The following is a 14,707-nucleotide window of genomic DNA, read 5'->3' as shown; positions in this document are numbered from 1 at the left end:
ATACTCTAATGAACGAAATGTGTTTAACTACAGAAAGATTACTAACAATTCTTACCCTAACCGCAGCAGCAGCAGCACACTATGGATGAGTGCACACCAGTACAAATAATTGGACCCTGCTGTGTGGGATCATGTGCTGCTGTCTCTGTCTCCTGTCAGGGTTTCCCACAAGGGAGGATAATAGTAATTTAATACCTGCCGGTAAATCCTTTTCTCGTAATCTGTAGGGGATACTAGGAAACATAGTTACCATGGGGTATAGATCGGGTCCATTGGAGCCTCACTTTAAGAAATCATTAGTGTGTGCTGGCTCCTCCCCTCTATGCCCCTCCTACAGATCCAGTCTAGGAAAACTGCCCGAGGAGACTGACATACTTTGAGAGAAGAATATATACATAAACAGCGTTGAGGTAACGAACCAACACACAGCAACAAAAGATAGCCGTGCTACCCAAAATGAAGGATAGCAACGCTAACCAGAAAAAGGAACAGGGACAGCAACAACAGACCCAACCAAGAATACCCAACCAGTAAGCAGGAACTACGAAGCACTGAGGTTGGCACCTAGTATCGGCTATGGACTACGAGAAAAGGAATTACTGGTAGGTATTAAATTCCTATTTTCTCTATCATCCTAGGGGATACTGGGAAACATAGTTACCATGGGGAAGTCACAAAGCTCCCAGAACGGGTGAGAGAGTGCTGAGACCCCTGTAAAACCAAGCAACCAAACTGAAGGTCCTCAGTAGCCAAGGTATCGAACTTGTAGAACATGACAAAGGTGTTCGAACCCGATCAAGATGCAGCACGGCACAACTGCAAGGCCAAGACACTACAGGTAGCCGCCCAGGAAGAACCCACTGACCTAGTGGAGTGGGCCTGTATAGAACTCAGCAGCGGCAATTTCACCAAAGAACAGGCCTATTGAATAGTTAACCTGAGCCAACGAGCAATGGACTGCTTGTAAGCAGGACATCCAATCTTGGTAGCATCGTAAAGGACAAAGAAGGAGTCTGACTTCCTGTGACGAGTTGTCCTTTTGACATAAATCCGCAAAGTCCGAACCACGTCCGAGGACTTTGGAGCAACTGATGTGTCCAACATCACCAGAACCACTATTGGTTGATTAATGGGAAAAGCCGAAAACACCTTAAGCAAAAACTGTGGGCGAGTCCTGAGCTCTGCCCTATCCTCGTGAAATATCAAATAAGGGCTCTTACAGGATAAGGCCCCTAATTCAGACACACGCCACGCAGAGGCCAATGCCAGCAAGATGACAGTCTTCTAAGTAAGATATTTCAAAGCCACCCTGTGAAGAGGTTCAAACCAGTCCGATTGGAGAAAGGTCAGTACCACATTGTGATCCCATGGGGCCATGGAAGAAACAAAAGGCAGTTGAATGTGAAGAACACCCTTCAAGGATGTCTGTACTTCAGGAAGTACAGCCAGCTGTTTTTGGAAGAAGATGGAGAGAGTCGATATCTGAACATTGATGGAGCCTAGCCGTAGGCCAAATCCACTCCTGCTTGCAGGAAGAGCAGAAACCGGCCCAGTTGAAATTCCACAGCAGAATATCCTCTACCTTCACACCAAGAAACATATTTCTTCCAGATACGATGGTAATGCAGAGACATGACCACCTTATGAGCATGGATCATAGTTGAAATAACCTTGGAAGGAAGGCCCTTTCTGGCTAGAATCTCCCTCAACTTCCAAGCCGGCAAACGTAGCCATGGTAAGTATGGAAAGATGAATGGTCCATGCTGAAGAAGAACCTTGAGAAGAGGTAGAGGCCAGGGCTCTTCGAGAGACATGGTCAGGAGGTCCGCATACCAGTTTCGGCGAGGCCAATCTGGGGCAATTAGAATTGCCAGAACGTTTTCCCTTTTGAGTCTTTTTAGAACTCATGGAATGAGAAAAATTGGAGGAAACAGATACATGAACAGGCAAGTCCATGGCGCCGTCAGAGCATCTACCACTGCAGCCTGCAGATCCCTCATCATGGAACAGTAGCGATTCAACTTCTTGTTGAGATGGGAAGCCAACATGTCTATCTGTGGACAGCCCTATTGGTGAACCAGCTGTTGAAGCACTCGAGGGTGAAGGCCCCATTCCCCCAGATGGAGGTCGTGCCTGCTGAGGAAGTCTGCTTCTCAGTTGTCCACTCCCGAAATGAACACCGCCGGAATGGCCCTTGGGTTGGCTTCTGCCCAGAGGAGTATCCTTGACACTTCTCGCATTGCGGCCCTGCTTCTTGTTCCTTCATGATTTTTTATGTACGCCTGTCGTTGTCCGACTGCACCTGTATGGCCTGATGACGGGGGGAGACGAGGCCTGCAGAAGAGCATTGTAAATTGCCCTGAGTTCCAGAACATTTATCGGAAGCGAGGACTCTTGACTCGACCATCTTCCCTGGAACTGGGCCCCCTGGATCACTTCCCCCTACCATGGAGGCTGGCATCCATTGTCAACAGAATACAGGACTGGGTTCCGAAACTCCAACCTTACACTACGTGAGAGACCTGCAGCCACCACAATAGGGAGACCCGTGCTTTTGCCAACAGAGAAACACTCTGGTGCATGTGTAGGTGAGACCCCGTCAACTTGTCTAGCAGATCCATCTGGAACGGACATGCATGGAATCTGCCATACTGGATTGCCTCATAGCAGGCCACAATCTTCCCTAGGAGGTGTATGCAAAGGTGAACGGAGTCCCTGCAGGGGCTGAGCACAGAGCAGACTATAGTTTGAATTGTCAGGGCCTTGTCTATGGGGAGGAATACCTCCTGGGACACCGTGTACAGTATCATTCCCAGGAACTGAATTTTTTGTGACTGTTCCAGATAAGATTTCTGAAAATTTAGGATCCACCCATGGCTCGTCAGAAGACGAGTAGTCAAGTCAATGCTGTTCAGCAGATGCTCCCAGTACACTGCCTTTATTAGGAGATCATCCAAGTAAGGCACTATGTTCACTCCCATTAAGCGGAGTTGCATCATCATCTCCGCCATCACTTTTGTGAATATCTCGGAGCCGTGGAGAGACCGAAGGGTAAGGCCTTAAACTGGAAGTGGTGATCCAATATAGTGAACCTGAGATAAGCCTGATGAGGGGCCCAGATCGGAATGTGTAGATATGCATCCTTGATATCGAGAGACACCAGGAACTCCCCCTCCTCCACACCAGAGACCACCGCTCTTAAGGATTCCATCTTGAACTTGAATACCCGTAGGTACGGGTTCAGAGACTTGAGGTCCAAGATCGGTCGCACCAAACCGTCCAGTTTCGGTACTTAGAACAGGCTTGAATAATACCCCTTGTTGTGCAACAGAAGAGGGACTGGTACAGCAACTTTTGTTTGAAGCAATTTTTGAATGGCGTCTTGCGAGGAAACCTTTGCTACAGGTGAAGATGGGAAGTTTGACCTAAAGAATCTGTGAGGAGAAGGTGCTTGTAATTCCAATTGGTAACCCTGGGATATGAGGTCCCTCACCCAAAGGTCCCGGCAGGATTCCGTCCACACATGGGTGAAATATCGTAGATGAGCACCCACCTGAAAGTCCCCTTGCATCTGGGGCCAACCATCTGTTAGGCGCCGTGGTCCGCGATATTCTCGCGGCCCGGCACCTAGCAACCAGGGACGCCGTGCGGGCTGAGCCGCCGGGTCCCTAGCAACGCTGGGACGCCGTGCGCGCTGAGCCGCCGGCTCCCTAGCAACGCTAGGACGCCGGGCGCGCTAGCCGCCTGGACCCTAGCAACGTGGACGCCACGGGGGCGGACCGCGTTTCCCGTTGCAGGGTCAATCAAGCATGCACACACACACTTGTTTTCTGGTCGTGCAGCGTGGCAGCTGCACGGCATTTATACTAATTAGGTTCTGAACTTCTGATTGGAGAACTCCGTGTTAAATACCTTCTCAGTACTTCACACAGACGCCGGTAATAGCTTCCTGCATGCTGCCTTGGTTTGCTGAACGTCTGTTCCAGTCCTGCTGTGTCCGGTCATTCCTGTCCTCAGAGTTCCTGAATCTTGGAGTTGTCATCTCTTCCCAAGGAATCTTCTGGTCCTCATTTGCCCGCAACAGTCGCTAGAGGATCTTGTGTGGTTTTCGTGAGTGGAGGCTCTGCCGCGTGCTGCGGCCTAGCGCGCTCTATTTTGTATTCTGTTTCGGAGCATTGCGGAGGCTTCCGCTTCCACAAGTCCTCTCCGGAACTCGGCGGTGCCCGGTAGGAGAGTGGACAAGTGGGTATTTTGGTTGTCCTTTTCCCCGGCGGTTTTCCGCACATATTCTAGTTTTAGGTTAGTTTGTAGTTTGTAGCCCCTGGCTTTATTGTTTAGTAAGAGGGCCCCTTGTTATCACCTTGTCTTTGATTTCTCTTTGTCTCCCATTAAGACCTGAGGGGGCATCGGAGCTGGGCAGACGTAATCCGCCCTTCAAACGCGGCTGCCATGGGCTCAAGCAACCATAGTCTCGCAGGAGATTTCTGACAGCACGGGCGAGACAACGGAGATAGGGCGCCAGGGGCTATTCCCGTTCCCGCTCCCTTTCCCAGCATTACGTTCCAGTGCTCAGGTCCTTGCCATAAGATCTCCCCAGACCAGAGTGCTGGAATCATAATATTATTACCGGCCATACCAAAACTTAAAATTAAACGGGGTTTAATTTTTTCTCATTCAGTTTTTGTGAGAGTTTATCGGCCTCATGAATCCGTCAGGTTTAGGGGCAAATCCCGGTCAGCTCTTAGTCCAACCAGATTCAAGAACTTACTCAGATGGTTCAGGATCTTTCTCTTCGGGTGAGATCGCAGGAAGATCTTTTGCGAGCCTCCCCGAGGGTAGTCCCTGAACCAAAGATGCATTTACCCGACCGTTTTTCCGGTGACAGAAAAGATTTTTTTAATTTTAAAGAAGCCTGTAAGCTTTATTTTCGTTTAAGACCTACATCCTCTGGTACTGAATCTCAGCGGGTTGGGATTATTATTTCATTACTCCAGGGGGATCCTCAGACCTGGGCATTTGGTGTAAATGCTGAGGATCCTGCGTTATCTGTGGACGCCTTTTTTAAGTCTTTAGGGCTCTTGTATGATGACCCAGATAGAGAGGCGTCCGCTGAGAGTCATCTGCACGCTCTCAAACAAGGTAGAAATCCAGCGGAGGTTTATTGTACCGAGTTTCGCCGTTGGTCGAACGACTGTGGCTGGAATGACCCGGCCCTGCGCAGTCAGTTTCGCCTCGGTTTATCTGAATTTATTAAAGACAGTCTCCTCCAGTACCCCGCTCCTGAGACTCTCGATAAACTCATGGAGCTTGCTATAAAGATTGATTGTCGTCTCCGTGAGCGGAGGGCTGAAAGAGGAACAACTGTAAGGTCTAGTCCTTGTGTTTATACATTCGCAGAGGACGTCGAGGAGCCCATGCAGATGGGTCTCTCCCGATTGTCTCCTGAGGAAAGAACCAGAAGACAAAATTCCGGTCTTTGTTTGTACTGTGGTGGTAAGGGACATTTTGTTCGTAACTGCCCGAACAAGTCGGGAAACGCTCTGACCAGGTGAATTGTGAGGGGGTTCACTTAGGTCTGCAGCTTATCTCCTCAAACAACTCTCTATTAGTTCCTGTTAAGGTTTCCTTTGGCAGCCTCAGTTCTATGGTGTCGGCTTTTGTCGACAGTGGAGCTGCAGGAAACTTTATGGATTTAACTTGGGCTAAGGCCTTAGGCATTCCACATTTACCGTTAGATAGATGTATCACCATGCACGGCTTAGATGGGGGTCCGCTTTCCAATGTGGTAATTACTCACCGTACACCTCCAGTAGTACTTACAGTAGGAGCTTTACATTCTGAACATATCGAATTCTACCTTACTCATTGTCCGGCAGTTCCTGTTGTTTTGGGTCACCCTTGGCTTGCCTTTCATAATCCCACCATTGATTGGCGGTCCGGGGAGATTTCCCAATGGGGTACTTTTTGTGCTAAAGAATGTATTTCGTATCCAGTCAGAGTTGCAGCAGTCTTCCCAGAGCTCATTCCTGTGGAATACCAGGACTTTGCCGATGTGTTCTCCAAAGGCAATGCGGACATTCTGCTTCCCCATCGGCCCTATAATTGTGCAATTGAGCTAGTTCCAGGTGCCACTTTGCCTAAGGGGAGATTATATGCCTTACAATAAAGAGGGGGGGGGGGGGGGTATGATCAAAGGCGCCCAAAATTAACAAACAAAAAAAAGGAAAACTAGGAGGGAATACCAACATAAAAATTATGTAATGAAGAAATTTCAACAATACTTGTGAATTCTTCAAACGGATCTCACTCAGTCGTCTGTCTATGATGGAAATCCTCAATGAATATGTAAAACAAAAACAATAAAACAAAACCAATGTGTAGTAGATTAAAGGAAAAGTTTGTATGAAATGGTGTCCAGAAAATGAAACCCTGGTGGATGGGGAACTTGATAGTAGAAAGTACAGAATCTCGCCACCAATTCTTTTAGGATTAGGGACGTACCAAAACTCACATTGAGGGAGATAGGAAAAGGCACATAAAGGTATCTTTTTCTGGTTGTTAAAAGGTACAGCGTACCTCACTCACATATATAGCAGATGCTTTCCTCATATAACGGTATCTTTAAAAATGGTCCAATGAATTCGATTTCATTAAAAAAAATTTTTTTATTTTGACAAAAAGTCAATAAAATGAAGCAAGCCAATACAATATAACAAAACCTTACTTATGTGGTAACAACGGGGGTGTGGGGAGAAGATGTTAATAAACTCCAATACAAGAGGGTAGTCCGGAATCCCCTCTGTAAATAAACCCCCCGTGTACCTCACAAGTGGTCCAATTTATGAAAATCAATACTATCCTCCAAGGGATGATCCTGATTATTATAGTAGAAATAGAAACTATCCTCCCAGTAATAATTGGACTTATCCAAAAAGACCCTATCGACAGAATTACCGTAACCACAGATGGGATACCAGATCTCCAGTTAACACCTACAATAGATTTGAACCCTTCAACTTCAGACAAGAACAGGGATCTTTTTTAGGACAGAGAGAAAGGTACAGAAACACCAGGTTCTAATACCAAAGAAAAGGGGAAAACGAGGGGCGGGTAAGACTAGACGTAAGAAAGTCACCACACCCAATGTTCCCGAGATAGAAAGTATGGATCAATTAAAAATCTTTAATTTAAGTTCAAGAACACTTACTACAGAGGAAACCAGTATTCTTCAAAAGGGCCTTAAATTTGCCCCTATATCCAAAACCGACCCTTTTAATGCTCACATCGATATCCATAAATTTTCTAGAAAACTCTCCCTAAAAAAGTTTTTTGCTATCAATACAATGGAAACACAAAAGGAAGATGAAGGAATCGCCCCATTTAGGAAGAAATCAACCTTCCATCCGGCACATATAAGAGGGTGCTTGATAGACAGCTTTACCAAGTCTGTATTAGAAGATGTCCATCTTATGAAACAACAAAAGATTCCTGCAAAAAATAGTTCAAGAACCAATTTTTCTAGAAAGGAGAAATTAGCCTTAAAATCCCTTAGAGAAGACAAAGAAATTGTGATCAAACCCTGTGACAAGGGAGGAGGCATCACCATCCAAAATAAAAAAGATTACAAAGATGAAATACTATCACAATTAAATTCCAATGGCACATATCAAAAATTACGAACCGACCCATCTTTGAAAATCAAGAACAATTATGGTAAACTTATCAGTAAGTATCTGGAAAAAGGGGTTTTAAGTAAAAGGGAGTTTGAATTTCTAAACATCCAACATCCCAAAACCCCCACCATTTACACTTTGCCCAAAATACACAAGAATCCAGAAAAACCACCAGGACGTCCGATCATTTCCGGTACTGGCAGTCTTACCACCAACCTTTCAGAGATGGTTGATTTTTTTCTCCAAACAGTGGTAACTAAGGGGAGATCTTATTTGAAAGACACCACTGACGTAATCAATAAGCTTAAGGACATACAGTGGGATGAAAATTACTATTTGGTAACAGCCGATGTCACTTCGTTATACACCATTATTGAACACAAGGCTGGCATTGAAGCAACGAAATGGCACTTGGAAAGAACCACCATGACCAACGATAGAATTGAATTCATTATAGAAAGTATCTCCTTTATTCTGGAGAACAATTTTTTCTTTTTTCAAGGAGATTATTTCCTCCAGAAGGTCGGCACCGCAATGGGCACCAAGTTCGCACCGAGCTGAGCAAATTTATTCATGGCAAGATGGGAGGAGGACGCAATTTGGAACAGTCCTCTGGCCGGTGCGAATTTGGTGTCCTGGTGCCGATACATTGATGATATTCTTTTCATCTGGCGGGGAAATCGTTTGGATTTAGATAATTTCTGTTCCTCTCTAAACTCCAATTTTTTGAATATTCAATTAACCTTCATCATCAGCCAGGAAAGTATCAACTTCCTCGATCTGACCATTTTTATTAAAGACAATAATGTACTTACCAAAGGGTATTCAAAACCAACAGATTGTAACAGTTTAATCCCATATAACAGTCAACACCACCCCAACTGGTTAAAGGGCATTCCTAAAGGACAGTTCCTACGATTAAAAAGGAATTGCAGTGATAAATGTGATTACCAAATTCAAAAAAACATCATGAAAAAGAAGTTCTTAGATAAAGGCTACAATAAAGCATTACTAGAAAAAGCAGAATGTGAGGTAGAAAACATAGAAAGGAAGGATATTCTCGAACCACACCGTAAAGTCAAGGATAATAACAGTGAACTGGCTTTCATTTCTGGATTCAGCTCTGATTACAAAAAGCAAGAGCAGATCATCAAAAGGCACTGGCATTTATTACAAAGAGACCCCGTTTTGAAGAATATAATACCCGATAAACCCAAGTTCATATACAGAAGAAGCAATAATCTCAAAAATTCTTTGGTTAAAAGCTCCCTTCCATTTGAATCTATTAACCCCATTCGGACTAAAGGATTCCACCGATGTGGGACCTGTTTAGTTTGCAGATCCATACCAGCGACAACTTCGAAATACACTGATTTTACCCATAACAACAAAAAATATCAAATAAACGATTTCATTACTTGTCACACTACCAATGTGGTATACTACATTAGGTGTAGTTGTGGTCAAGTTTATATAGGAAGAACGGGAAGATAACTCATGACACGTCTCGCTGAACATTTACGAAATATTAAAAAAGGTGTAATCACACACACACTGTCCGAACATTTTTTCAAAAAACATAATTCTTCAATTTCCCATATCACTTCATTTATTGGTATACAACATGTCAAAGCCACTTGGAAAGATAGAGATATAGAGGGGAGCCTTGCCAGGGCAGAGATGCGGTGGATTTTCATGCTAAACACACTTATCCCAGCAGGTCTCAATTCTGACTTCGAATTAAAATGGTTCTTGTGATCTTGACTCCCCTTCCCATAGTATTGATCCCTTTCCTTAAATTGACAGTGAAGAAAAACCTAATTTGATTTATGGTTAAATGTGCACTTTTTTTTTCGAAATCATTTATTATTGTTTATTGGTTCACATCAATGTTTGTTGTTTATTATTTATTTTCCACTTTAATGATTTCTCTATGTCTATGCCTGATATTTACAATTAATTTCCTGTTAGTTTATTATTACTATTTAATAATGTTTATCATTTTCATCATACTACTGCCAACTCGTTGTAACATATATTTAGTGGCCTGAAGAAATTACATACAACATACTCCATACCCACAATAGAACACTGCTCCGGAGGTGTGGAACGCACAGCCGCACTTCCGGACCAGGTGGAACGCATTGCCGGACTTCCGGTTTAGGTGGAACGCATCGCGGACCGCGGCCACTTCCGGTCCGGCGTATGTTACATTCTATTCCACCGCAAATCACTGTTATCCCTTGTAAAGTTCCTCTCTAAATACAGGTTGCTGTTTAAGCTTATTCAATACCATGTATTCGTTTTGAAAATGTATATATTAATATAGTAGAGTTTTTTCCCAACCATCATGCATTGCAAACCTCTCATTTCCTGTCTCACAGGATAAATAGCTCCTTTCCTCTCTCAGCTCACACACCTTGAAAAAGACCTTAGGGTTGAAACGGCGTTGGTGCAGGTGCATGCTGAGAGTGGATTTTCTTTTTATCAACACAAGCCTGACCATCTTTAACCACTTGTGAGGTACACGGGGGGTTTATTTACAGAGGGGATTCCGGACTACCCTCTTGTATTGGAGTTTATTAACATCTTCTCCCCACACCCCCGTTGTTACCACATAAGTAAGGTTTTGTTATATTGTATTGGCTTGCTTCATTTTATTGACTTTTTGTCAAAATAAAAAAATTTTTTTTAATGAAATCGAATTCATTGGACCATTTTTAAAGATACCGTTATATGAGGAAAGCATCTGCTATATATGTGAGTGAGGTACGCTGTACCTATTAACAACCAGAAAAAGATACCTTTATGTGCCTTTTCCTATCTCCCTCAATGTGAGTTTTGGTACGTCCCTAATCCTAAAAGAATTGGTGGCGAGATTCTGTACTTTCTACTATCAAGTTCCCCATCCACCAGGGCTTCATTTTCTGGACACCATTTCATACAAACTTTTCCTTTAATCTACTACACATTGGTTTTGTTTTATTGTTTTTGTTTTACATATTCATTGAGGATTTCCATCATAGACAGACGACTGAGTGAGATCCGTTTGAAGAATTCACAAGTATTGTTGAAATTTCTTCATTACATAATTTTTATGTTGGTATTCCCTCCTAGTTTTCCTTTTTTTTTTTTGTTAATTTTGGGCGCCTTTGATCATACCCCCCCCCCCCCCTCTTTATTGTACTGTATCTTTACCTGTGTTTTGGGCAGGTATAGGGGTTTTGATTGGGCAGACCTTTGTGCGCCAGAGTTCACTACCTATTTTTCCCTGAGATTATATGCCTTGTCCGTGCCAGAAACCACGGCCATGAATAATTATATTCAGGAAAGCCTTAAGAAGGGATATATTAGAACATCTAAATCGCCCTTAAGTGCTGGTTTTTTCTTTGTGGAGAAAAAAGATGTCTCGCTTAGACCATGCATTGATTTTAGGGCTCTGAATAAGATCTCTGTTAAAAACACCTATCCTTTGCCGTTAATTTCTGTGCTTTTTGATCAGTTACGTTCCGCCGTGATTTTTTCTAAAATTGACCTTAGAGGAGCTTACAACCTCATCCGAATTAAATCTGGGGATGAGTGGAAGACGGCTTTCAGCACTCAGTCGGGTCACTATGAATATCTGGTGATGCTGTTCGGCCTGTCAAATGCTCTGGCGGTTTTTCAAGACCTCATTAACGATGTTCTCCGTGACATCCTAGGGAAATTCGTGGTCGTTTATTTAGACGACATCTTGATTTATTCTGAGTCGATGGAGCAACATGTTACCCAGGTGCGTCTGGCTTTCTTCAAAGGTTACGTGAGAATCTTTTATATGCCAAGCTGGAGAAGTGTGATTTTCACATCACAGAGGTATCTTTTTTTAGGGTACATAATTTCTCCCCAGGGATTTTCCATGGAACCGAAGAAGCTCAAGGCCATCCTTAATTGGGCGCAACCCACTAATTTAAAAGCAATTCAGCGCTTTTTAGGGTTTGCTAATTATTATAGGCGATTCATTCATTCTTTTTCTGACCTGGTTGCTCCCATAGTTGCTCTGACTAAAAAAAGAGCGGATCCTTCCAATTGGTCATATGAAGCTGAGTTATCCTTTCGGGCCTTGAAACAAGCCTTTGTCTCGGCTCCTGTCTTCAGACATCCTAATCCGGAACTGCCCTTTATTGTGGAGGTTGATGCCTCAGAGGTTGGAGTGGAGGCTATCCTTTCTCAGGAAGATCCGGAGTCTCTGGAGTTACATCCTTGTGCCTTCATGTCCAGGAAATTCTCCTCCGCTGAATCCAACTATGACGTTGGTAATCGGGAGTTAATGGCAGTAAAATGGGCTTTCGAGGAATGGAGGGATCTAGACATACTATTTCGGTTTTTACTGACCATAAGAACCTGCAATATATTGAATCCGCTAAACGGCTTAATGCTCGGCAGGCCCGTTGGGCATTATTTTTTTACTCGTTTCAGGTTTATAATCACCTTCAGGCCTGGTTCCAAGAATACAAAAGCTGATGCCCTGTCACGTAGCTTTCTTCCGGTTCACAATAGCAATCCTGTTGTTAACCCCATAGTTCCATTTTCGGTCATCCGGGCAGGCCTCACTCAGGATTTATTTACACAGTTAAACCAGCTTCAACACCAAGCTCCTAGACTTACTCCTGCTGGTCGTCTTTATGTCCCTGACTTTTTAAGAGCCACTGTTTTAACTAAGTTTCATGACAACAAAGTCTCAGGGCATCCGGGTATCACGAAGACCTTGGAGTTAGTCTCTCGCTCAGTGTGGTGGCCTAGTCTTTCTAAAGACGTTAAGGAATTCGTCCATTCCTGTCAGGTTTGTGCACAGCGTAAGGTTCCTCGTTCGTTGCCTATCGGGCAACTCATGCCTTTAACTGTTCCTCTCAGGCCATGGTCTCATATTTCCATGGATTTCGTGGTTGACCTTCCCCTTTCAGCCGGATTCTGAGTCATTTGGGTTGTAGTGGACCGTTTTAGTAAAATGTCTCATTTTATTGCTCTTCCCCGATTGCCTACTGCTCAAGGGTTAGCAGTTTTGTTCCTCCGCCATGTGTTCAGGCTTCATGGTTTGCCCACTGATATTGTTTCTGATCGGGGTCCACAATTCATCGCGCAATTCTGGAAATATTTTTGTGCCTCATTGAAGATGAAACTGTCTTTAACATCTGGTTACCACCCACAGTCTAATGGGCAAACCGAACGAGTCAACCAGTCATTAAAACAGTATTTACGTTTGTACGTTCAGCCAAACTCCAGAATGATTGGTCTGAGTTTCTCCCGTTGGCTGAATTTGCTTATAATAACTCTTGTCATTCCTCCACCAAAGAGTCTCCATTCTTTTTCAGTTTGTGGTTTTCACCCCAGAGCCAATTCTTTTTTTCATCATTCTTCAGTCTCCTCGCTGACCTTAACCTCCCATCTCAGAGCAATTTGGAGAAAAGTGCACCTTGCTCTCAGAAAAGCAGCCTTCCGAGAGAAGAAATTTTCTGACAGGCTCCGACGTCCTTGCACTTTTAAGGTGGGAGATAAGGTGTGGTTGTCAACTCGCAACATCAAACTTAGACAATCCTCGGCTAGACTGGGACCCAAATTTATTGGACCGTTTCTTATCATTAAGAAGGTCAACCCAGTTGCCTTTCGACTACATTTACCAAGATCTCTCACTGTTCCCTGTTGAAACACTATGTTTCTTCCAGTAGATTTCCTCGGAGGATCTCTCAGGGTAGATCTCCAGTGGATGTACAGGGACAACAGAATTTCTTGGTAGAGAAAGTTCTTGATTCTAGAATGTCCCGGGGTGGGCTTTATTTTTTGGTTCACTGGAAAGGCTATGGTCCGGAGGAAAGGTCATGCCCCTAAACTCAGGAGATCGTTTTTTCTGTAATTTCCTCAGAAACCTGGCTTTAGGGGTTCGTTGACCCCTCCTCAAGGGGGGGTACTGTTAGGCGCCGTGGTCCGCGATATTCTCGCGACCCGGCGCCTAGCAACTAGGGACGCCATGCGGGCTGAGCCGCCGGGTCCCTAGCAATGCTGGGACGCCGTGCACGCTGAGCCGCCGGGTCCCTAGCAATGCTGGGACGCCGTGCGCGCTGAGCCGCCGGGTCCCTAGCAACGCTGGGACGCCTTGCGCGCTGAGCCTCCTGCTCCCTAGCAAAGCTAGGACGCCGGGCGCGCTAGCCGCCTGGACCCTAGCAACAGGGACGCCACGGGTGGACCGCGTTCCCCGTTGCAGGGTCAATCAAGCACGCACACACACACTTGTTTTCTGGTCGTGCAGCGTGGCAGTTGCACGGCATTTATACTAATTAGGTTCTGAACTTCTGATTGGATGACTCTCTGTTAAATACCTTCTCAGTACTTCACACAGACGCCGGTAATAGCTTCCTGCATGCTGCCTTGGTTTGCTGAACGTCTGTTCCAGTCCTGCTGTGTCCGGTCATTCCTGTCCTCAGAGTTCCTGAATCTTGGAGTTGTCATCTCTTCCCAAGGAGTCTTCTGGTCCTCATTTGCCCGCAACAGTCGCTAGAGGATCTTGTGTGGTTTTCATGAGTGGCGGCTCTGCCGCGTGCTGCGGCCTAGCCCGCTCTATTTTGTATTCAGTTTCGGAGCATTGCGGAGGCTTCCGCTTCCACAAGTCCTCTCCGGAACTCGGCAGTGCCGGGTAGGAGAGTGGACAAGTGGGTATTTTGGTTGTCCTTTTCCCTGGCGGTTTTCCACACATATTCTAGTTTTAGGATAGTTTGTAGCCCCTGGCTTTATTGTTTAGTAAGAGGGCCCCTTGTTATCACCCTGTCTCGGATTTCTCTTTGTCTCCCATTAAGACCTGAGGGGGCATCGGAGTTGGGCAGACGTAATTCGCCCGTCAAACGCGGCTGCCATGGGCTCAAGCAACCATAGTCTCGCAGGAGATTTCTGACAGCACGGGCGAGACAACGGAGATAGGGCGCCAGGGCTATTCCCATTCCCGCTCCCTTTCCCAGCATTACGTTCCAGTGCTCAGGTCCTTGCCATAAGATCTCCCCAGACGAGAG

The sequence above is a fragment of the Pseudophryne corroboree genome, chromosome 6, assembly GCF_028390025.1.
Source record: "Pseudophryne corroboree isolate aPseCor3 chromosome 6, aPseCor3.hap2, whole genome shotgun sequence".
Taxonomy (NCBI): Eukaryota; Metazoa; Chordata; class Amphibia; order Anura; family Myobatrachidae; genus Pseudophryne; species Pseudophryne corroboree.
The sequence above is the reverse complement of the archived record's forward strand: the minus strand, read 5'-3'. Positions refer to the sequence as shown.